Here is a 24,006-nt window from a genome sequence, read left to right as displayed (position 1 = left end):
CCATTTCACTGAATCCTCATAACTCTTTGAGGTAAATTATCCCACTTTTACAAATGATTACCCAGAAGGCTCAAAGAGGTTCAATGTCTGGCCTTTCACCTGGCTGGGCAGTGATGGAGCCAGGACTAGAAACTTGTCTTAGTCCAGTGTCTTTCCCTGCACAGAAGTACCCTTCAATCATGGATCATTGTATGTGTTGGGCTGAGGGTAAGGGCTAAGGATGATCCACATTAGATGGTAATTTGGTCTCTCTCAATCTGTTTCAATCTGCTAAGGACATATCTGGGTGTCCCAGAGATTGACCTGGCATACTTCATAAGCTTTGACTTTCTCTGAATGACCTGGCTTTTTCTTCATGAATAGTGTTGTTCTTTTATCGGTTTGTTTGCAAGTGTTGGCAGGTCGTATAAGTGGGTATGGGATCTGTTCTAAAGACAGAGAGAAAGTATGCACATAAGAGAGAACGTGCACGCTCTATTAGGCCACAGCGTTACAACGTGAAAATCTATGACAAATGTGACTTTGACACGAACAGGTGTTAGGAAGTTGTGATAACCAAACAGAAGGCAGTAATCTTTGCTGATTCTAAACTAAACTAACTGTACTGAAATCAAGAGAAGACACAAACAAGCCACAAGTCCATTCCTCTTACCATGTACTGTGTTGTATTTTCTGGCCACATAATGTCTCCCAGGGTGGATTCTAAAATATCCTCATATAGAAGAGGGTAGGAGAGGAGTCTTAGTTCTTCTTACTAAGGAGAATTTGCTAGGAGAAGAGAAGGAAAGGTACCAGAGCTTTCTCCAGGGATGCAAACTTTTATTTTTAATTTAGCAGATGCTAACCTCATGTTTTCATTTATTGCTCCTTCTGTTTTATGTGCTCTACTTTAAAAACTCTTCCTCCTTTTGTCAATTATATCTCATTCTTCAAGACAAGCATCCAGGCAAGGAAAATGTGTGCAAATACAAAAAGAATCTTTTCACCAGCCTGATGTCTTCATGTTGGTTGGAACAGTGTGTGGCACCCAAAGATTGTGTCCCCACCTTTCCAATATTTTCACTTGGAAGGTTTAGATAAAGAGAAGGCAGTAATTGTCAAGATAACGCTTCTGGGTGTCTCATCCTTGACACTCTTGACATTTTCAACGAGATCGTTCTTTGTCGTGGGGCCGTCCTGTGCATCACACCATGTTTAGCAGCATCCCCGGCCTCTATATACTAGATGCCAGTAGCACCCGCCCCCACCCCGCCCCACCCCCGTCATGAGAATTAAAAATGTTTCTGGAGAAATGGCTGATTCTGTGGCTGGGGTAAGAATACATAAGATGAGCCTAGGGCATCTCACAGTATCAAAAAAAAAAAAAAAAGGAAGTTACAAAAACACACACATACAAAATCAAGGATGGGGGGATGTCAAAGGGACCCCAGTAACCAAACGAAGAGCCCTCAACGGCCAAACCTGGGGACAATTTGAGCGACAAAATAAAGTAGCATTGGATTTTAACCCCAAGTATAAAATATATGTTCAGGAGTTTATACTGATCTAAATAAATTATCGAACAATTAAATGGGATAATAACATCTTCCCTACAGAAGAATTCGAAGTGATTTATGTAGATACTTGCCTCCAAGGAGGTGGTATTTAGCTCCACACTCATCAAGTATGGGCTGCATGTAGTGACTTCCTTCTGAAAATTACAGTATGGGTGATTTAAAAAGTGACTTTATAGTGAAGAAACCTGACAAACACTACTCAGCCAGGTGATCAAGGTGAACATCAACAGTGATAAGTCATGTTGACACAATGTACCCTTGATATAATGTGATGAAAATCACCCTTTACTTCTGTGATCTTCCTTCCAAAACCTATAACCCTGTTCTACTCATCAGACAAACACAGACTAGTCCAAAATGAGGGATGTCCTACAAAATATCTGACCAGCACTCTTCAAAATTGTCAAGGTTATCAAAAACGAAGAAAGTCCGAGAAACTGTCACAGCCAAGAGGAAACTAACAAGTCCGATGATTAAACCTTGCATGGTACCCTGGATGGGATCCTCGAAAAGAAAAGAGACATCACATAACAGCAGATGAAATTTGAAGAAGGTTCAGACTTTATTTAATGATGTATTGATATTGGCTCTCAATTGTTACAAATGTACTATGTAAATGATTAGCACAAGAGATGTTTTTAAGAGGAGAAGCTCAATATGAGGTATATGGAAACTCACTACCTTCAGATCTTTTCTGTAACTGTGAAACTATTGTAAAATAAAAAAGCTAATTTAAAACAGTGTTTCTGGATTTTGGCAAATGTCCCCTTGGAAGAAAAATCAACCCCAACTGAGAACCATTGCTGTAGAGTATCTGGGTTCAAGTCCTACCTCGAGCACTTTCTAGCTGTGCGGACTTGGGAAAATTTCTTAGCATCTCTGAGCCTCCAGAAAATGGGAATAATCACAATACTACCTCAGAAGATTGGTATGAGGATCAAGTAATGCAACATGAAGGCTGGCACTTAACAAATACTTGATAAATTTCAGCCATGATAACACTATGGGCGATCATTATTAGCAATTCACCTTGTGTGAGTGGTGCACCACTAACATGTTCCTATTTGTTTCTAGCCCATCAGCCTCCAGGAAAATAAAATGATTTTGAGTGCAATCTGGGATTAGACAAATCTCCTCTCTTGCCTTGAGGAAAAGAATGTGCCTTTTGGACAATGACAGACCTCCCTGAACCTGCAGGCTTTCTCAGGAAAAGCCCAAACAGTGATGGACAGCAGCATTTCCTGCCCTAATATTGAGGCCGCCCAGGCAGCCTGCATGAGATTTACTTTGGTAAGACTCATATATTGAATCTCAGGGTGAGAAATGCAGCACGATGGCAGGAAGATGAAGCTGCCTGTCTGGCTGGAGACCAAGGGTAGGGGGAGCGAGAAGGGAGGACATCAAGACATCACCGTGTAAGGAGCCAGCCCCTGATGCTAGATCTGTTCAGGTGAACCATCCCTGGGGAACATTTCCAAACTACCTTTTGACTGCTCAATACTGGTGCCTTTTAAGTCATTTACCCTTACTTTACATGTCCTGGCTTCAAAACTAGTTAGATGTAATCACCTATGCTGTTGGAGAGCTTAAGGCTAAAAGAAAAAGGACAGGTGCCTGGGTGACTCAGCCGGTTGAGCGTCTGACTTCGGCTCAGGTCGTGATCTCACGGTTCATGAGTTCAAGCCCTGCATTCGGCTCTGTACTGACAGTTTAGAGCCTGGAGTCTGCTTTGGATTCTGTCTCCCTCCCTGCCCTTCCCCCATTCTCTCCCCCCCCCCCACTCGCTCTCTCTTTCTCAAAAATAAATATTAAAAAACATTAAAAGAGGGTCGCCTGGGTAGCTCAGTCGGTTGGGCGTCCGACTTCGGCTCAGGTCATGATCTCGCGGTCTGTGAGTTCGAGCCCCGCGTCGGGCTTTGTGCTGACAGCTCAGAGCCTGGAGCCTGTCTCAGGTTCTGTGTCTCCCTCTCTCTGACCCTCCCCCATTCATCCTCTGTCTCTCTCTGTCTCTAAAATAAATAAACGTTAAAAAAAAATTTTTAAAAACATTAAAAGAAAAAGGAGAAATACATACAATTTCAATAGGACAGGGACGGAAAGAGGCTGAAGGCTATCACTCCAGCCCCTTGTCATAACTGTGGCCAAAATGAAGAGTTCAGCATCAGGCAGGGCCATGCAGCTTTTCACTTCCATGTTGCTATAGAAAAGTATAATCTTTGAAGTCAGATTAACTTGTATTTTAACTTCTCCAGCAGACTTTCCAGCTGGGTTATCTGTGGGCCAGGCTACCCTACCTCTCTGAGCCTCCATTTCTTCATCTATAAGATGGGGATAACTGTGGAGCCTAGATGAAAAGATTTTTGAAGCTTTTTTTTTAATGTTTGTTTATTTATTTTGAGAGAAAGAGAGCATGAGTGGAGACAGGGAACAGAGAGAGGGCGAGAGAGAATCCCAAGCTGGCTCTGCACTGTCAGCACAGAGCCTGATGTAGGGCTTGAGCTCATGAACTAAGATCATGACCTGAGCTGAAATCAAGAATCAGCACTTAACCGACTGAGCCATGCAGGCACCCCAAGCATAAATGGGAGGATTTTTATAAAAGAAAACCAAGAGGTCCAAATGCTAACAGCGGTCATAGAGAAGATGATAATCCTGGATGGGCTGATCCTGGAGAATGGTACCTTCCCGGAGTTCAGGGACACAGGGACAACATACTGTATCTCCAAAGAGATTCTGAGTTCTCTCCAGCAAGGGACCATTTGGACCCCTTATGGCCTTTGAAATGAGGTCAGGAATGTTGATGTCATAGAATGAAATCTGTTCGATCACCTATTTCCTGTGTTGGTTACTGAGGAATAATTGGAAAGGCCAAGGGATTCAAAAATTTCAGTCCATGCAGTCTTTGCAGGGAGAATGTCCTGGAAAGCAGGCCAGCTCCGAAAGAGATGACATGTAGGGTTTCAGGGGGATCAGCTATGTGCTGTTGCGTTAACTAAGGTCCAGCTTCTTGGACCTTGACCCTTCTCTTAGACCTTGACCTCTGAAATCCTGATTTGAACCCATTTTCTAGAATTTGGCTTCATTCATTCAGGAAATAATTATAAAGTGCTTGCTGTGTGCCTAGGCACTGAGGATACTTTAGTGAAAACAAGCAAGTTGCCAGCTGGCATTCTAAAGGTGGGAAGCCCACAATATGCAAGATAAGAAACCAACAAATGAATAATGAAGACATCCTGGATGACGAGTTCTATAAAGAAAATAAATCAGGGCCACTTGAGTGGTTCAGTCAGTTAAGCGTCGGACTCTTGATCTCAGCTAAGGTCTTGATCTCAGCTAAGGTCTTAATCTCAGAGTCATGAGTTCAAGCCCTGCTTTGGGCTCCACACTGAGAGTGAAGCCTACGTGAACATCAATCAATGAAACAGGGTCAGGGAACACGAAGTGACTAGATTTGAGGCAAACCCCATCCAGGGTTGAGGAAAGCATCTCTGGGGAGATGACATTGGAAATGAGCCCTCAGGGAAAAGAAGGAGCCAAATGCACAAAGATTTGTAGGATTATTCAGGCAGAGCTGGTAGCCTGAACTAAGGGTATCCTTGATTGCTTCTTGCTTTTGACTTACGTGTGTCTTACCCAGAGCTGATAATCTAACTTCTTTCTACTTAGGAAAGTATTTTAGACTCTTCTTGAGTATGCCATTCATCTACTTGTTCATGCATTCCCTTTTGCACCTAATTACTTATGAGGCTCCTACTACTTGCCAGATATTAGGAATAACTAACGAAGACAACAGACATGAATATTTCCTCGTGGAAATTGTGCAGATATAATCCTCCAAGTATTTCAACTAATGCACCAGCTGTTAGTACTGTTTCAGAAGGATCCTTCAGAGCTTGTCTCTTTAGGGAGTCAGCCCGTTGCTGGTAGATAGAACCTCAAAACTGGATTGCAGAGGGATGTTGTGGAAACACCGGACTTTAGAATCAGAAAGAACTTGATTACAAATCCCAGGGCTGCCCGCAACCAGCTGTGAGACCTTGGCAAAATCACTTAACCTCTCCGAGCCTTAGTTTTTTCATCTTTAAAATGACTTGATTTTATGAAACTCAGCTGTAATATCTAGTAGGCTCTTCATAAATGATTAAGGTGACATTTTGACCCATTTTTGTTGTCTTTCTGAGTACATAAACTGTAGTTGTTTTCCTGAGGAGAGTAAAGCTGTGTAACCTAGTCAAGGAGTAACAGGGGTTTTTAAAGTCTACCTAGTTTAATCTGATTTACACAAAGGGAATAAATATCATATTCACTTATAATCCAAAGGGTGTGTTTTGCCCACAGTTACCGATTTCCAGATTAACACATTCATTCTCAACATAGCTTATTACATAAGCAGCCCCTTTCCTGAGACCTTGATTCTCCAATTGCCTATACAATAATGTTAGTTAAATAATTATCCATTGTTTGCTTGGATGGGGTGTAGAAAAAGGCTATTCTTTTCTGTGGGAAAATGGAATTGATCAGTGTTGAATAATGCCATACTCACCGTTCTCTACCAAATATGGAAACTAGGAGCTGCTGCATAATGTTACCCCCCAGCATTAAACTACTGCTCAAAGAAGTTTAGCTCTAAATATGAAAAAAAAAAAAAAAAAGACATTCCCATCTCTCACACTTCCTGCATCTACCAGGGCTCTCCAAGAGCTAGTTGAGGGGAGAGCTTCAGGGGAGAATTAGCGCTTCGGGGAGAATTAGCTATTGGGTTTTGCAATCACCTCCTAGAATCAGGATCAGTGAAGGAAAATAGAGAGGTGTTGTATGAAGGTCAGTTTCTGGCTACGTCATGCACCAGCCCATAACTGGCAGCAGGAGCTACTGCTGATTTGTACCGAGGCCCCAGGAGTTACTCAGCTGTATTAAACTATTAGGGGGAAGAATGAAAATCGAAATAGATCGCATCCATTTGACATGGGCTGCTCGAAATGCGTTCACTGGGAGTATTAAATTCAATATAGATGACAAGGTCGGATGAGATCCACTGCCTTATTCCAAGCAGATTAACGTTCAAGTGCTCACCACAGGATATTACTGCACACTTCATTAGATTATACTTCTAACCTGAAACAATAACTGTTAAATTCCAAACTACATCTGAGTCTTGGAGATCGTGCCTCAGAGATACCTTAACCTTGGGAAGGGTAGCTGAATGGGAATTGATTTGTCACCTTCTAAAACTTGCTAGAGCTAAGAGTTCACAGTTTGACACTCAGATGGCATATTCTGAATTCTGCGGTCGTTGAAACTTAACTGGAGACTTGTATAGTCCTGTGCCTGGCCAAAACTGCTGCAGCCCCTTAAAATATTACATTAGAATCACACTCACAAATAGGACACTGCCCTTGCTACAGAAGGTGGTTTACGTTAAAATTATGTCTGCCTTGTGACCCTGAGGCCAAATTTGTCCTCAGCTAACTTTGGCCAAAATTCATTTTTACCTGCACCATTTTGAGGTCATAAAGTTTAACCTGACCAGTGAGAATATAACCACAAATTTTCAACCCTTTCAATTCTATGTTTCACCTTCACCTTTATGCTGCCTTGTTCTTACAGGCTGGGGGATTGTGTCCCTTAATCAATCTTGTGCTTTCTTAAAGTGACAATATTTTACCTAGACATTATTTTTCACCTACCTAATCCTACAAGGTATTATCTATCTTCTGGACAAAAGAAATGTTTTCATGATTGCAAGCAGTGCTCAGTCTTTGCTTCAGAGAATGAATTTGTTCACTCATTTAATAAACATTAGTTGAGGATCTGCTGTTTCCAGGCATTAATTGAGGGCCTAGGGCTACAGTGATAATATTGAAGGGATATTTGGAGCTCACATACTACTGGAAATGAGAAACAATAAATACATAAACAAAACATCTAATTTCAGGTAATGGTTTCAACAGTAAGTTAAAGAAATAGAGCATACGAGTGGACAGGGTGACCATTGAATGACTTTCTAAGAGGCGGCATTTATGCACAGATCTAAAAAGATTGGGGGGAAGAATATTCCAGGAAGATGAAACAGTAAAGGCAAACCTTTGGAGGGAGGATCAAGTTTGGTTGATTAGAACAGCAAGAAGAGCCCAGTGCAAAAAGATGACGGGCCATAGGTGGGCGGGGGCCAGATGATTTGACACCTTGTTGCCCAAGGGTCAGGAGTTTGGGCTTTGTTTTCTGAGTGACAGAAAACCATCCTGGGATTTTAATAGGAGAAGGATATGATCACATTGAAGCTTTATATGATTAATTGGGCTCATCTGTAGTGAATAGATCTACAGCTTTTTGTTTAATGATAACAGCTTGATAGTAACAGTTTTGGTAATTAGATAGTTCTGAGTTCAGATCCCAGCTTTATCATGTACTAGCTCATCCTGGACAAGTGAATTTCTCACTTTAAACCATTAAGGGCAAAATGGGCATAAGAATATCTGCCTTCTTGTATAAGATCATATACATGTATAATATATAGTAAATCTATAATATATGGTAAAGGTTATTTATTCATTGACTAATTTATTCGTTTGTCTAGTCAGCCAGTAGGAATTCAGTCACTAGTATTCTGTTCCTTCAAAGTCCTGCATGTAGCAATTTTTTATTAGCTTCATTTTATTATTCATTATTTTTAGGGCATTTGATTCCCCATCATCACTCTCTCCATCTTTTTAATATGGGAGGTTCCAATCTTGCCACTGAGATATTTTTGTGCTTCCTCAAATCCCACAGCCCTCCTGAGAACCTGGAACATTAGATCCCAGATTTCCATTCACTGGGTTAATACTGAGCTTCTCTCCCTACAGCATTTTTTAAAAAAATTTTTACTGTATATTTATTTTTGAGAGACAGAGTGTGAGTGGGGTAGGAGCAGAGAGAGAGGGAGACACAGAATCCAAAGCAGGCTCCAGGCTCTGAGCTATCAGCACAGGGGCTTGAACTCAAGAACCGTGAGATCATGACCTGAGCTGAAGCCAGATGCTTACCGACTGAGCCACCCAGGCCCCCCTCTCCCTACAGCGTTTAAAGGATAGGGTTTTGTGGTGGTAAGTTAGTGATTCTCTACCTTTATAATAACAGAAATTTTGGCCACACATTAAAGCCCTTATGAGATTGAAAGCAACAATAAATCAGTCTGTAATAATTATGGTACAATTCTATTACAATGGGATGATACCACATAGTACACATGAAAAAAAAAAATCTTCTTACCATCTTCGTTGATTGTCTTTCAACACAATGCAGACTATGTAGACTGTTTTAGACGACGAACGGTTTACTTTCCTAAGTTCCCCTAACATACCCACAAGGCAGAGCTCTTGAGTATTCCAAGAAACCCGACTCTTTCTTCATGCTGACTTGATATCATGATTAGCCTCTTCTTAATGTCAACATTTCTCTGCTCTACAGGGCTTCCTAAGTCTCACTCTGCACAACCCTATATCAGACAGAAATTATAATAATATATACTCTCAGTTGAAAAAGAAATTAATTGGACACATTCATCAAAACTAGAAAGCAAACATGCAAAGGATTCATGGCACTCCGGTAACATTGTGACGTTCCTTTTGAGAATCACTAAAATAAGAATTGTCACCGGACTCCTGATTTTCATCTCAAACAGCAATAACCGCTCCTGGGATAATACCACATAGACTCTGATATTGTCAGCCCACAAAACTCCCAGCCTGGCATTTGATCAAAATTTGCAAAGTCAAATAAAGCTCTGTTATTTCCTGAAAGTTGTCTATGTCCTAAGTCATTGCATCTAGACAAGTGTGTAAGTTATGAAAAGATTTCTCAGAATGATACTTCTTACAAATTCAGAATAATAAACACATTCCAGAGCCCTAATGCTCAGAGCATGGCAAAATAAAGTATGAGTTGAGAGGTCCTATGAACAGTGCTTCCAGACACTACTTTGTTCTTCCAGTGAAAATCCTGACAGTATGTTCAGCAAATGTTTCCTGAAGTGACCATGAAGCCAGAATGTAAGATAACAAGGCAATGCAGAAATGAGGAGCTGCTGATTTTTAGCAGTCACATTGATCAGAGTTCTTGTATTTAGATATCCATTTTTGTTCTCCTGTCAAAGTCACTTAAAAGTACCATTACAGTATTCTTCCTTCTCCAGTCATCTTGAGAAGAACTTAATATAACATGTTCTGAGAAATCCTTCTTTGTCCTTCTATAGGATGTACTTTCTGAGAGTTGTTTTCATTTAAGTAGCAAGGAAAGCATTTACTGAGACATTATTATAACAAATACTTCATCCACATTATCTTATATTTCTTCTCAATAATCCTATGAAGTAGATACCATTTTTGGATCCACTTTATAAGTAAAGAAACTGAGGCAAAGAAAGGTTAAGTAACTTGTCTCAGGTTATCACTGCTCTATTTTGGGGCTAAGGATTAGGTCACAGAAATCAAGGATTGAGCTTTCCACAGTTTGACTGGTGAACCTTTATTCCACGTTCACCTATGTGCCATATACTAGCTCTGGGGAAATCAATCATAGCCACCAGAGCCTGGATCTGGCAACAGAAATAAAGCCTGATAGGAAAATCAAGTCATTTCCTTGGGAAGGGGTGCTTAATTAGCCGCCTGAAGGAGAATTTAACTCACCAAGCAAGATTTGGTCCTTTTAGCCTCCAGAACCCTTCCTCCCATGGTGTAGCTGGACTTCCTCACTTGGGGTCACATTCATTATTGATTGCAAATCATGTGGCCTGTTTTGATAATAGGCAGTTAGTGACAATACAAGCATAAACTTGAACTGTACTTTCAAGGTTGAAAAGAGCATGCTCTAGGTAGCTCCTGCCCTTTCCTCCAGGACCACAGAACAAACTGAGCCGAACCCCAAGCCTAGAGCCATGTATAGCTGACCCACAGCTGAACGCAGAGCTGCCCAGAGGATTACAGCCTAGAACCTGAGTCACTGACCCAAGTGCCTGATAATACATAATTGTTATTTTCAATTACTGAGCTCGGAGTTCATTTGTTATATGGTATTATTGTGGCCAGAGCCGACTAATACAACATCACAGACACAAACTAGAAGTTTTTTCTTAGTTTTCATGCAAATTCTTTGGCAGTGTTTCAGCATTCTCCTGAACTTGCTGGGTCACTTAACCACAGTGCTAACAATTTCTCTACTTGCCAGTAAAATTCCAGGTTCTGGGAGGTTTGGCCCAGTGATTCATGGTATTGGTCCATCGTTCAGTTCAAAGGGAATGTCATTGTGTTAAGGCAGAAATTATGACTGATCAAAAATAACCTTGAAAAGGTTATAGATTATCCCAAAGTTCATGTCCGTGATTTTGTGTACATCCTTCTATCATTCTATGCCCATCAGAGTTTGAGAAGCCCTGAAAGAAGAAACAAGAGGGAAGTCCCTATGTAGATACCTGGACATTTGAACATTTCAGCATGTAACATAACTAGAAAATCTTTAGCAGAAAGTGAGATATGTGGAAAAACTATAACATGCCCCTGATTGTTCAGAGTTTATGCCACTTTCCCATTAACACTCTCTAACATTCACCTAGTAGAGGAGATGATACAGTAGAATCTGGATGTCAGGGGCTGGTGGGGTTGGGAAACTTTTAGGTCTATATTCATCTTGTAGAGTAAATGCACTCGTGCTCCATCTCCAACATAATTTCTCTTTTACCTGATAAACCCCTAGAAACTTCGAAGAGTAAATAAACTAATTTCCTTTCATATTTCCTACGCCCCAGCACCGTCTTCAGTCCTCCATCTCAGGTACTGTGTCGGGGCTAGGAGTGTAGACGCCTTAAAGGGATACGTAGAGTCTTAAACTTCGCCTCCACCGACAGAAGTGCAGTACCTAGAAATTCTCTCCTCAAGCGTATGGAATGACCATCCACATAAACCAGTCAATAAATAAAATAAACTGTCCCTGGGGCGCCTGGGTGGCTCAGCCGGTTAAGCGCCCGACTTCGGCTCAGGTGGTGATCTCACGGTCTGTGGGTTCAAGCCCCGCGTCAGGCTCTGTGCTGACAGCTCAGAGCCTGGAGCCTGTTTCAGATTCTGTGTCTCCCTCTCTCTGACCCTCCCCCGCTCATGCTCTGTCTCTGTCTCACAAATAAATGAAGGTTAAAAAAAATTTTTTTAATAAATAAATAAACTGTCCCCAGCAAACATCTGGCAAATTTGAAATGGGGCCCCCTGTGGCTTGATGTCATGACAGTATGATGCTTTAATCTTCACAGCAGAGGGACGATACAGTGAATTTCTCCTAAAGCCACACTTATTCCATTTAAAGGACATTTTACTGAAGTTCTATCCTTCCTACTTTTTGTCATCCAAGTGTCTTTCTTCAAGAGAAGGCTGGTGAGAACAGATGGTAGTGTGTGTTTGTATTTGCACATGTATATGTGCTGTGTGTGCAAATGTGGTGGATTTCTTTATGACCGACTTTGATGCGTGGAAAGCTGTGTCAAAAATGTATCTTGATCATTTACTTGTTTGAGAAGTTCAAACACCTTGCAAGCTTTGACTTAGACTGTTAAAAGGTGTAGGCCAATCAGTTAGCCGGGGGAACTCGAAGGAACTTTCCAGTGGAAGCCACTATCCCCAGAAATATCCAGAAGGTACTAGGGGAAAAAAGTCCTTCAAAGGAAACGATAATTCTTTTAACTTGCAACCTCTCATCTACTTTATCTTACCTGAACCTTTCCAAAACCTGGGAGGCAGGGAGGCAGAGACCATAACAGCTTTATAGCTGAAGGAATTAAGTCTCAGAGTGGTTACCTCCTACCTCAGTGCCAGAGTTAGAATTTGAAAGCAGACCTTCTAGCCAAGTAAATGATCTTTCCACTTGAGTGCACTCATATCCACTCTAGCCAACTCCTGGGGTCAACATTTTTATTAGCCAGAAGATGCTTGCCTTCACGGTGTGAGTTTCTCCTACCTAAGATCACGCTTTTGTCTGGGATGCAATTAATAAGGATTCTATTTTTAACTTTGGAATATACCCATTTCTGCCTCCCATCACTCTTCCTCTCTTTCAAAGCACTCTTCCTGTCTTTCAAAAGCCACCTCCTCGATGAAGCCTTTTGGGAGTCTGTCACTGCCGCCTAATTAGATATACTTCATCTCTGCCGTAAGGCCCTCTTGGGCTTTGTGTTTCCCCTTTGGGTATATATCCACCTGCTACTAGTTTGCAGACATCACCAGGATGCTCTTGACCTTTTGTACCACCCCTCTTTCCTTTTGCCAACACCTCAAAATTCAGATTATTGTTAGCTTTAAACAGAAAAAATAAAATCGAAGCTCTCATTCTCTCATCAAAAAAGAATCACTCTGTTAGCCCGGAGCCAACTCCATCTCCTTCACATAAGCCTTGGAAATCAGGAGAGCTAGAAAGAGAAGGCCATCATTCGCAAGTCCTTGAGACCCTCCTTAGCACTCCATCGTGTGATGAAATGTGAAACCCTGGGCTGTAGACCCTGATGGACTTGTCTTTGACTCCCAGCTCTTATCACCCAAGCCGCATAACTTTGAGTAAATCACTTAACCTCCCCTTCTCTCCATTTTCTCATCTGTGGAAATCTTAACATGGTTTTTGAAAGGAGTAAACAAGGCATGGTACCTGACACGTAATAGACACTCAGTTAAATGGTAGTTGTTTTGTTACTGGCGTTGCTTCTCTTTTTGCTGCGGTTCTTACTAATAAGATAGGCAACCACACTACCCTTTGGGGAAATACTGGCTCCTATCTCTTCTGCCCCTTACAGTCACAGCCATCCCTGCCTTATCCTCTTCCCAGCTCACTCAAGGAGGCCACCAGCAGGTTTCCTGGTGCAATAGATCAGTAGTGAGTGCTGGAACCAGAATGTTAATTTAGCCTAGCCTTTGTTCCAGCCTTCCCACCAGCCTGCCTTCCAGAGAGATGAACTAGAGCAGAAAAAAGGAGGCAGTGTTTTTTCTTTACAATACGTACCAAAGGGAATTTTTTTTTTTTAGTCTTTAATGAACGTTGAACTCTACCTCAAGCTCAAAGTGAGTCTCAGCAACAGAAATCATTCATGGAAAGGATGGGAAGGCTCCTGGACATCAAAGCCAAACCAAACTACAGCCGGTCCCCCTACAACTCTTTCCGGAATGGGAAAGCGGTGGTGGACAAGCTGGAGTATTGGAACATAGGGTGGGGACCAGGGTGGATAACCACCCTGGCATTCAAATAGCATTGACAGGTTGAAATCAAGAAATTCCAACCTAAGACAAACACACTGCCGCGGAGGTAACTTTTCATACTTCAGACTCCTTGTCATCCTCATGTGAAACCTGCAAGCCCATGTTAAGAGACGGTTGCCTGGAAATCGGAAGTGTTCAAGATGATGAATAAAGTTACCTTACAATGAAGTCTCTGAGCCAAGGCTGGCATCTTTTTCTTCCTGTTTAGTTTATCTTGTAGGCGTGTTAAGAATGGATCGCTCGCTCTCGAGTGTAGCTTATTATTTGGGTGGTTATGCAGAGTTGCTATTTTGGACTGCCTCTGAGTTTCTGGCTTTCTGATGGGAAGTTTAATAGCTCATTAAGTGGCATACCTACTCATTTTTCCCAACCTTACTTTCTGCTGTTTTAATGTGCCCCGAAGAATTTGGAGATGTATCCTCAGTTTAACAAATAATGCTGGATAACGAGTCATGCCCTGCCCAAACCACAGCAGAGGGTTTTTTAAATGTGTAATATAAACTCAGTTCATAAGAAGTATGTGAACTATTATTGAAACAGTGCCACATAGTCCAGACCTTTCGTATATGCCTGATCTCATTTAATTTTTATAAGGTAGAAAGTATCCATCATCCACTGAAAAATAGCTTTTTAGTTTCTACTAAGTACTAGGCATTGCATTAGCATACTGGGTTGCGATGGTGTCATTTCTCTCTTCATTCCAGACGAGGAATCTGGCTTCAGGGATATCAAGTGACTTTGCCAAGGTCACAAGTGAATGAGCACAACTATTAGGTCCTCCAATTGCAAATCCCATGTTGATTTCCACAGAAGAAACTTCTAGCTGAGGGGGGCCTTGGAGATTACACAATTCAGTGTTTTTACTTTGTACATGAGAAAAATAAGCATTCTGCCCAAGGTTACACTTTACAAAGAGTTGAATGGGAATGGGAACCCATGTCCCTCAGCACCTAGTACACTGCTCTTACCCACAAGAATAATTTAAGATTTACTGTGTGTTTTTAGGTCATTTCTCAAACCCACGTTCTTTACCGGAGGACATGTTCTAAAATTCTTTCTCTAATTCACACCCCTCAGAGGGCCTGATCTTACAATATAGAGGAAAGCAAGGGAATAGATGATAATGCATAATGATGATAAACATTAATAGGAAGTACCTTCTTATTTTATCCCAATGCAGATCTTAATAACTAATAGATCTGATCCACCCAAAGGTATGAGTGGTTAAAGGACCTCTGTGCAAAGAAGTATTCACAAGCTTGTTATAGAAGGCCTGGCACACAGAAGCCACTTAATCCACATTTTAGGGAGGGAGGGAAAGAACAAAGGAGAGAAAACAGGACAGAGGGAGGGAGAGAGGAGGGAGGGAGGAAGAAAGCGGGGGGAAGGGGAGAGGCTAGGATTTTTTTTCTATCTTATTAACTTCTTTTCCCCCAGTGCCCAGCATATAAGAGATAATTAGCAAATAATTATCAAATGAGTGAATGAAACACTGTGGCCAGACTTGTGTCCAAGTTGACTTCAGGCACTTGAGTCAGTGTGGAAGCTTCTTGAAGAAGGTGATGAGCATGACCCAGCTAGTGACCCCCGTTGGTCCTTTGGCATCGCCTTTTGCCTCTCTTCTGTTTGCCTACAGTCAGAGGCAGCTTCTCAAAATGCAGATTGGATTATTAGGTGTCCCAGTGCACACAGAAGAAAATGCAGACTCCATAAGAGGTCCTGCAGTTGCCGTAAGGTGAGCTTGCTCTGCTCATTGGTCCCGCATCATCGTACTGCCCGCATCGCCTCCCTCACAGCCATCTGGCCACACTGGCCCCCTGTCAGTTCTGGGATGCACCAGCTCTTTCCTGCCTTGGGGCCTCAGGATACACCTTTCTTTCTTCCTGGACTGGTCTGGACATCCTTTTACCTAGCAAACGCTTCCTCATCCTTCAAGAGCTCAGGAGAAATGAGCAGAGCAGCTCATCTTTTCAACAGCTTTCTGATTCCCTTCTCAACCAGGTCCTTCTTCCTTTACCGCCCGTCTCCCCTGTATCACACCTATATCAACTTGCCATCACATATTTATTTGTGCGGTTGGCTATTTAATAAGTTCTGCTGTATGAGGGACCGTATGTATTCTTTTCACCACTATGTCCTGGCACGTGGTAGTGATGTGACAAAGATCCGTTAGATGAACACATTAATGGCCTACTAAATCCTTGCAAATCTCGTGCGACTAAATGTGTTAGGTCTAGCCTGCATTTAGATCTCTGAAAACCAGGCGCTTGTCTTATTCATCTTTGTTTCTCCCACAGTACTTCACAGGTGTCCCCGATACGAAGCAAATGTTCAATAATGTTTATAGAAGAACACTCCCATAAAGGAATAGAATTCAGGATTATTACTGATACCAAGGAACAGCTATTCTGCAGAGGCTGCTAAGGTCCTCAATCCAACAAGAGTAATTCTCCATCTCCCTGCCTGCCTTGTTAAGCAAGCTAATGTGCCTCTGTAGCTGTGCTGAGTCTTCATTTATGTTGAAAGCTGTGTTTGCGAACGTTATTTTAATTCAGGTGTCATTGGTTTAGAAAAGCTCTTACTAGCCCCTACGCAGGCGTCTGCAAAAATATCAGCAATCGAACTGATGACAGTTTTAAATCTAGACTTTTCGATGGAATAGTGGGATACAGGAATCGTGGTAACGTCCTGGAGATATCAGTGCAATATTTGCACCAGACGATCCTACCTACCTTCCCAATCATCTCTCCACAAAAAAAAAAAAAAAAAAAAAAAAAAAAAAAGAGTTTAAGGGAATTGCACCTACAAGGGTTAGAAGTGAGGGAAAGCAAAGTACCAATGGACTGTTAAGTGGATCCGTGGCTTCCACCTTACCCTTACCACCCTCTGGCAAGCCGAGCTAAAGGTTGGGGATGTCCTTGTTTGTGGTCTGCAGACCAGCGGCATCTGCATCACTAGAGAACCTGTTAGAAATGCAGAATGTCTGCCCTCCCCCAAAACTACCGAATCAGAATCTAAATGTTAACAAGATTCCTCCAGTGATTGTGTGTACCTTTGTCTTAGAAATAAGATAAAGAAGAGAGAAAAGCAGAGAGAGAGAGCGGGCGCTATATACAACTGCTGTGTCTAATGTGTGCGCACGTGCCACTGGCTCCTGTCTCGTCAGTGTCACGGAGAAAGAGACAGTTAGGTTGGCAAAACTTGGAATTTGTTCTTCCAGTGTGGTGTACTCAATGTCATGAGAGTCAAGCAAAGTCCCCATCCCAGGCTGACTCAGAGAGACAGGCTTTCACGAGTATTTTACAAACTCCCAAATGATACCCGGTGACAAACTCGCTCCCACTAATTCCTTCAGCCAAAGACCATAAATGCCCGTGTCTCTGAGACAGAATGGGAGGAGGTGGAGGTGTGAGGAAGCTTGTCACTTCATATTTCAAAGATACAAGAATAAACTCCTTGGAACCCAATAACAGAATTTCAAAAATATAAATCCCTAGGCAAGAAAACTTACTTTTAGTCACCTTTTACATCTATACCCTTGTTGACACTGGGATATAACTGATTCTCCAAACTGAAAGTCTGAATGAAGGGGAAAATCACACTCAATTATCTGGGAGGAAAAGAAAGACAAGAAAATTCATGCTCTTATCTGACTATCCACAGGGATCCAGTTTTGTAGATGTGAGACAGATATTAGGGGAAGAATTCTAGGTATCAAATGTGCGTTAGTTCATTCAAAGTCTATTTTAACACTGAACTTTCTTAAAGAGTTTTGACTCTGTCCCTAAATGCCATATTTTTAATCTCTTGATTTGCAGTGACTCCATCCACTAGTAAATTTTCCCTAAGGCATCCTAGAATCTGACCAATAGAATTAGTATCCCCTTTTCTTGGGAGAGGCAACAAAAATGATGCTGAAGAGAACTAATAAGCGCTGGAAGCCTTAAGGCAGGCTTAAAGAGGAAAATGAATTTGAAAAGGCACTGCAGTGTATGTGTGTGTGTGTGTGTGTGTGTGTGTGTGTATAGATTTACACAAGAGACTGAGGGAGAGGGAAGTATCTATAGATCTCAGACACCAGAGAATTCCTTCTGAGTCCGTGTCACAGCATTAAATCTGCCCCAAGCAGAGAAGAAGATAGTGTCTTCTAGATATATTTCCATTGGGTAGTAAATATTTATCACCTTCCCAGTATATTTTCTTCACTCCCACCTGAGTGAGGAGCTGCCCCGATGGATGCTTATACTTCGATACATAAATTCCCATTATCCTAATTAGCATGGTTTCACCTTCTATTGAGGTTTTCAAGATGGGATCTTAAGTGCTGATTTGGAACCTCAAGGAGCAGTAACCACATTAAACATGGAGTTGTTTTTCTTGTCAGTTAATCTGTGAGATATTTAAATCCTAAAAAAAGAAAAAAGAAACTGTGAATTTTAATCTCATAGTATTGCTAGTACATACACAGCACCAGAAATAAGACAATAACTTATTTAAAAAGAAATGTGATTGACGGTAGATTTAAATATCCTCTGCCCACACTTTGCTAGGTTGGCCAGTCCACATGGGGGTATACGGAATAAAGATTGTCTTAACAAAAGCTATGGGTTTTTGTTACTTAGAAAACTTGTAATTATGCTTTTACAGTGATCAGAAATAATATTTTCTTAAGTTATTGCCAGAATCTCCCTCCAAAGCAGGCAGAAAAAAATGTGATTAATTTTGTTTGCAAATGAGGAATTTGAGCTTAGTGGGATTAAGTGATTACCCAAAGTAGCATATCTGAGATTATAACCCAGGTCTCCTGACTCTTATGTATGCCTGTGTTATTTTCCTTCTACCAAATCACCTCATCTGCTTTGAGGACAGGAGCATTTCTCTGAATTCCCTATCATGTGCTGTTGTGAGCCATGACAGACAAAACACTGCGCAATGCACGTGAAGTTTTGCAATAGGTAAAAAATTACAGCTCTGTAAATTATCTTCTATATTTTACCTGTTCTTCCTTAATAACAAGTGGGAGGGTTTTTAGAAGGGAATGCACAGACGTCAAAAGGGACAAAGGTGGTGGACCACATGTGGCCAGATTTTTAATGGCCTGGCTTCTCTTCAAGGTGCTAATCTGTGATGCTGGGTGATGTCTGCAAAAGGAGCTCTGGCCCACGTTTCGTGCAGAGTCTGGAGTTTGAGTCTATTTTCATTTCATCTCGTCATTTTATAAGCATGTTCTAAGTGACTACTATGCATCGTAGCAATAAATCAGAGACAAACCTGGCTCCCAAAGAGGTGTGTAAAGAGGCCAGTACCTAGGTTCCAAAGATGGAGGCTCCAAAGATGGAAGGCATTTGATACAGGTTTGGGGGAATAGGTATGTAGCGTTTGTTTTGAAGGTTGAAGCCTTCTGTGTGAAAGAACAATGTTCATGCAAAGACATGGAGATGAGAAATCTTGTGAGCAATCATGTTCAGCTGGAGAGTTAAATAAAATATGATAGTCAAAGGTGTGGGTAAGAGTTGAACTTGTGCAGAGCCCTTTTGAAGCTTTGAGCTTTCTGGGGTGCCTGGGTGGCTCAGTCGGTTAAGCATCCAACTCTTGGTTTCAGGTCACGATCTCGTGGTTCTTCAAGTGTTGGAGCCCCGCAGCAGGCTGTGCCACTGACAGTGCAGAGCCTGCTTGGGATTCTCTCTCTCCCCTTCCCTCTCTGCCCCTCCCCTACTCTTGCCCTCACAAGCTCGCACTCTCTCTCTCTCAAAATAAATAAATAAAAACATTTAAAAATTTTTTTCAAACTTTGAGCTTGCCATTTTTGGTAAACTAGTTTTATATGAAACTATTTTCTGCATAATACTGTATTTCTTTGAGGTGCTGTCAGCCTGATCCTCTCCTGCTTCTTTTTTTTTTTTTTTAATTTTTTTTTTTAATGTTTATTTATTTTTGAGACAGAGAGAGACAGAGCATGAATGGGGGAGGGGCAGAGAGAGAGGGAGACACAGAATCGGAAGCAGGCTTCAGGCTCTGAGCCATCAGCCCAGAGCCCGACGCGGGGCTCGAACTCACGGACCGTGAGATCGTGACCTGAGCTGAAGTCGGACGCTTAACCGACTGCGCCACCCAGGCGCCCCGATCCTCTCCTGCTTCTGGTGAAATAGTGGGGTATAGTGACGAGGACTTGGGAAGAGAAAGACCCAGCTTTATATTATGACTCTGTTGCTTCTGTTTGACTTTGGATAAGTCACCTAACTTCACTACAACTGTTTCCTGTTTGGGCAATAATAATAATAATAATAATGTATTATTGGGGTGCCTGGGTCGTTCAGTCGGTTGAGCATCCGACTTCAGCTCAGGTTATGATCTCATGGTTCATGGGTTTGAGCCCCACGTCAAGCTCTGTGCTGACAGCTCAGAGCCTGGAGCCTGCTTCAGACTCTGTGTCTCTCTCGCTCTCTGCCCCTCCCCCACTCATATCCTGTCTCTGTCTCTCAAAAATGAATAAATGTTTAGAAAAATTTTTTTAAATAATAATGTATTATTTAGTCAAATTATATTAACCTTCTCATACCTACAAAAAACTAGGATGGTATTATCACCTTAATAAGGTTGTGATGAGAATTCTACTAGATAATGTGGCTACACCTTGCCACATATTGCCAACATTCAAGATAGTCACTGCCCTGGATTCCACAGCAGCCTTCTATCTATGCCCTGGGATTTGATAGATTGGAATTTTCCCTTTGCACAGTACAGCACTATTCGTTTTATACACCGCCATTTGGATTATTTAAAAAGTAATTTAGAGTGTATTTGAGTTCTCTTGAGACTGTCAATGTGGTTTACCAGGTTTAAACATTCTTTAATCCTAGTATTCAAGAAAGCCTTCTGAAGAGATGTGTGCATGTATGTATAGCAGGATAAGATAAAGTTGAAATGGGTATCTCCGTTCCCTCCTCTCTTCTCCTACCCTGACCCCAAGATAGAACACACTCAAGGTAAACAAGGTCTGAGGTTCCTCCCCCTAGAAATTGGTTTCACTTGTAGAAAATGCTGTATTAATGACACTTTCTGAGCCATTGACTGGGGCCCCCATCTTTTCCAGTCCAGGGAGAGCCAGAGAGGTAGCATTGGTTCTTAGAGCCCCACCCTAATGACTGGCTATAATGGCAGAGAGGCAGCCACAGTCTGTTTCAGAACTCACAACTTTTAGGGTGCCTCTCCCTTTTACTTTTCATCAGAAAAAGCCAGCTTTTCAAAAGTCCCTCCCCCAAGGCGATACATCATAATCTGAGGGACTTATCTCTCAGGAGATTTATTCTTCATTAGACTCAGGCAGCAGACAAGGGAAATACTAATGCATCAACTGTTTTAGCTTAATTAGGGAGACATATTTAATAAATCACAGTATTCGTCTGGCTGTTTCCTGTTGACCACTACAAAGCTGTAGACTGATTCGTAATCTTGAACTAAAATACACTTGCTGCCCCTACATGGCACGTTAGCACCAAGCTGGCTTATTATTCCAGCTGTCAAGGTTAGATAAGCACAAACAACTTGAAGAATTATCTCCTACACACTTTCTATCTGTCTTAAGAGCAGCATTCCTTTCAAGTGAGTTCTACAGAGACAGTCATGGTCCTAAGCTGGGGCAACAGCATTCATTGCCAAAGTGTATTTCTTTGTTCTTGGAATCACCCTCTGTGAAGCACATACTGGCACTCTATCACTTGTTCAACAAATTATATCATGTTACTACTCTGTGCCAAGCACTATGTTAGGACATTGCAATAAATAAAAATATATATACATATATAAATCTCTTCATTCGGGCAAGCTCACAGCCTAGTTAGAAAGAGAAAAAAAATATATTGGGATCCATTGTTATATTGGGTTAAAAACAAAGAAAAATTAAATTAATAAAACAGTAAGTGGAAGCAGGAAGTGTTGAGGAATAAGGTTGGGAGTTGTAGTTGCATGTGTGGTGGTCACGGAAGGCCAGTCGGAGATCGAAACATTTGAATAATGACTTCAAGGATGTGAGGAGGTGAGCCATGCAGACACCCAGGAAGAACAACACAGGTAGAGGAGTTAAGAAATGCAAAGGTCCTGAAGTAGGAGCATGCTTGTTGAGTTCGAGAAACAGAGGGAGGGCTGTCTTGTGGGGAAAGAATGAGTGAGTTATAGAGAACGAGAAGATAGATGAGGTTACACGAGGCGTTAGGGTCAGACAATGTAGGGCTTTGAGAGTCATCAAGTGGACTTTGCAGTTTTCTCTGGATGACATGGGAGCCACTGAAAGGTTTTGAGCAGAAGAGTGACATGACGGGTCTTACACTTTTAAGAGTCTCACTCTGGCTCCTGCATGTTCATTTAACAAACACTTAGTGAGCATATACTTAGTGTCAGTCTTGAGGCCAGGTACTGGGGACACAAAATTGAGCAAAATCTAGTCCCTTCTTTCAATTCACAGACGGCAGCAGCTATTTGTACAGGTTGCTATGAAAATGAGTAAATGTCCTATTAAATTCAGTCCATGGGCAAAGACCATGGGTTGTAAGTGAGGCTGTAATTTTTTTCCACTGCTGAGTGCCTCCCCATTCCTATACATTGCCTTCTGTTTGCTTGGCGGCAAACACATTTTTCATAGTCTCATCCATTACTTTCTCTAATCTGACTAATAACTCCTTTCTTAAAGCTGAACAAAGACTGGTATATCTTCAGCTAACAGTGTGGTGTAGCAAGATACATTTAATCAGATTTCAAAAAGCTAGTTTCTCTCTGTAAGAAAAATGCAAATTATCCAAAGGAGCCTTATCACTGTTTGCAACTGTGGGTTGCATTATTGAGAAGTAAGCAAGTAAGAAGTGCTAAAATAATAATTTCCTCTCCCCACCCACCCTATTGGCAGTTATATCACTTTATGTGAGTCCTGAGGCAGAATGAATATTGCCAGTCCAATATAGGGGTAAATTATCTGGCATAAGACCCCAAAACCATATTTTCTAGTAACTTCCATGTTAAGAAAGTCACTTCTTGCTATTGCTTACTATTGATGTGTCTGTGACATAGTTTACAAATTCTTGTTCACCAGGAGAGAAATAAAGGAGTATGTTCTTCACACCTGGTGTATTAGTCAGCTTTTGCTGCATGACAAGCTACCACAACATCTCAGTGGCACACTGAAATCAGCAATTATCTCTTGTTCAAATTTTGGCAGGTCACCTGATGTGCTCTGCTTCAGGCAATGGGTTGGGCTAAATTCTGTCAAGGCCCAGACTGGAGAACTAAGGCGTGTTCTCACTGTAGAAGCCACAAGCTCCCAGAGTGTATTCAGTTAAATGTTGGCCTCCAAAATGGAATGTTCCTGTCCTGACCCTTGAACTTATCAAGGTGAACTTACTTGGAAAAAGTATCTTTGCTGATGTAATTAAGGTGCTCAAGATAAGATGATTTGTAATCCCAATGAGCCCTAAATCCAGTGACCCAATGTCCTTATAAGAAGCAGAAGACACAGACAAAGAAGAGAAGGTCACGTGAAGATAAGAGAACACGGAGTGAATCAGACACAAACAAGGAGCGCCTGGGGCCACAAGAAGCTGAAAGAGGCAAGGAAGCATTTTCCTTTAGAGTCTTGACCGGGAGCGTAGCTAGCCCTGCTGACACCGTTATTGTAGACTTCTGGCCTCCAGAACAGTGAAAGAAAAATTTTATTTTAAGCCACTTGGTTTGTGGCAATTTGTTACAGCAACTGCAGAAAACTAATACACAAAGCAATGTGTAGAAACATACAGAATCTTATGGTATAGGCTTGGAATTCACACACTGTCCCATCTCACTTTCCATTAGCCAAAGGAAGTTATCATATCAAACGCAAAATTAACAGGGCTGGGAAGTATACTCCTCCCATGGAGGTCGGGGAGAAGTGAAAGCAAATGATTTCTTTTGCCTAATAACAACCTAATTTACCGTACTCTGTCTTCTTTCTTTGCTAGTATTTGCACACCAGATCTTCCTTCTAAATCTAGGACTCCAGGAGATAATCGAGAACTTACCCTTGGACTACTGGACAGAGTAAAAGCTGTTCCAGGATAAAAAGGACTATAAATGAATCATAGAAAATGCAGTGGATGTGAGCTAGGTCCCCAAGGAGAAGATGGTAAAGATCTCTAAGCCTCAACCAGCCCCCATCACCGCAT

Source organism: Neofelis nebulosa, chromosome 4, assembly GCF_028018385.1.
Source record: "Neofelis nebulosa isolate mNeoNeb1 chromosome 4, mNeoNeb1.pri, whole genome shotgun sequence".
Classification (NCBI taxonomy): Eukaryota; Metazoa; Chordata; class Mammalia; order Carnivora; family Felidae; genus Neofelis; species Neofelis nebulosa.
The sequence above is the reverse complement of the archived record's forward strand: the minus strand, read 5'-3'. Positions refer to the sequence as shown.